The sequence below is a fragment of the Carlito syrichta genome, unplaced genomic scaffold (assembly GCF_000164805.1).
Source record: "Carlito syrichta isolate Samal-C Ts95f unplaced genomic scaffold, Tarsius_syrichta-2.0.1 Scaffold304465, whole genome shotgun sequence".
Classification (NCBI taxonomy): Eukaryota; Metazoa; Chordata; class Mammalia; order Primates; family Tarsiidae; genus Carlito; species Carlito syrichta.
The window spans coordinates 259,135-261,280 of NW_007248561.1; positions in this window are offsets into that span (position 1 = coordinate 259,135).

Consider the following 2,146-nt stretch of genomic DNA (forward strand, 5'->3'; position numbering starts at 1 on the left):
TGCCCAGGCGGGTCTTGAACCCGCAGGCTCAGGCAATCCACTCACCTCAGCCACCCAAAGGCGTGGGATTACAGGCTGAGCCACCGAGCCCGGCAAATTTTTTGATTTTTTTGTAAAGCAGAGGTCTTGGTATATTGCCCAGGCTGGTCTTGAACTCCTGGCCTCAAGCAATCCTCCTGCCTCGGCCTCCCAAAGTGCTGCTATTACAAGCATGAGCCGCTGCACCAGGCCTGAAGCCCCATTTCTGAGTGCCTACTATGGGCAGGCCCTGGGCTAAGAGTCTTCCCTAAAAAAAACATGTCAGGGCCGTGCATGTGGCTCATGCCTGTAATCCCAGCACTTTTCGAGGCTGAGGAGGGAAGATTGCTTGAGGCCAGTAGTTCAATACAATCCTGGGCAATAAAGCAAGACCACATCTGTACACAAAATTTAAAAATTAGTCTGGTGTGATGGCACACCTGTAGTTCCATTCGGAGGCTGAGGCAGGAGGATCACTTGAGCCCAGGAGTTTGAGATTGCAGTGAGCTATGATGGCACCACTGCACTCCAGTCTAGGTGACAATAAGACCGTGTCCCAAAACAGAAATATGTTGGATTAAGAGAAGCTCTCTGGAGTCTAGCTGCATGTGCTTTTAACTCAGGCCTAGTTCTTTTTTTGTTTGTTTGTTTTGTTGTGTTTTTCTTTTTTGAGTTGGAGTCTCACTCTGTCACCCAGACTGGAGTGCAGTGGCACGCTCTCGGCCACCGCAGCTTCGACCTGCTGGGCTCCGGCAATCCTTCCTCCTCAGCCTTCCAAGTAGCCGGAACTACAGGCGTGCACTGCCATGTCTTGCTAATTTTTTATTTATTGTAGAGACAAGGTCTCACCAAGTTGCCCGGATGGATCTTGAACCCACGGGCTCAGGCAATCCACTCGCCTCAGCCTCCCAAAGTGCTGGGATTACAGGCTGAGCCACTGAGCCCAGCCAGCCCTAGTTCTTACTAGCCCCTAACCTCACCTGTCTCTGCCTCAGCTTCTTCGTCAATTAAATGGGAGCAATTCCTACTTCACAGGGCATTTGTGAGGATTAAACGAGTTAGTTTTGCGTAGCGGACTCACTCACAGCAGTGTTTGACATATAGGAGTGCTTACTAAATGTTCCCTAATATGATCATACATATCATCACCACGACACCTCCCAACAGCCCTGTGAACTTAGTATTATAAACCCCTTTTTACAGATCAGAAACCGAGGCTCAGAGGGAAGTAATTCGCCCAGGTTCACCCAGTTGCCAGTGGAGGTCGATTCCAGAGCTTGTACCCAAGCTGAGTGAGGAGCCGAAGCACAGAGTGCATGGGGGGGTCCTCCACACCCCCAGCCCTTCCTGCGGGACCCCCAGGGGTTCTGCCCCCATCCCAGCCCCTGTTGCCGCTGCAGGAGGGGGCTCTGCATTCCTGGCTAAGCAGCCGGATTTGCTGTGCTCCGGGAACTATGAGAAGAATGTTTGCCACGAGCAGAGCCGTGGTCGCCTGTCAGGGAGCATGGCCTGGAGGGCCCACACGGAGCTTGGTGGCAGCCAGCACAGGGGAGGAGAGGGGGCCAGACAGAAAGGAGAACTTCCGGGTAGCGAGGGCCTTGGATGTTGGGTGGGGATGGAGACCAAAGAGTCGGCCTCCTGGGATCTTTCAGGAGAGAAACGATCCCTCTGCCCCACAGTCCAGGCTGCTCCTCCCCATAGGCTACAGGGAGAGCCAAGTTGTCACCGCTGGCCCATTTCATGGATGGGACTATGGAGACTCAGAGAAAAACTCACCTGAAGTCACACAGCAGCCAGAGGCAGAATTGAGAGCAGAGGCCAGGCCCCCTTCCTTACAGAGACTGTCCTTCACTGGACCTGCCTGGGCCACAGGTCTCTTAGATACCAGAAAATACCATCCCAGCCCTCACTGTTCTGGGCTCTCTCTGCGCCTGACCCCCTCATGCCTGCTATCCTCCACGCTCTCCTCTCCCCCCCACAAAAATAAAAGCTTGTGCTATGAAAACGCCTGGCCCACTGAGGACGCTCAGCAATTAAGATTCCATTCCTAGCCGGGCTCAGTGGCTCAGCCTGTAATCCCAGCACTTTGGGAGGCTGAGGTGAGTGGATTGCCTGAGCCCGCGGGTTC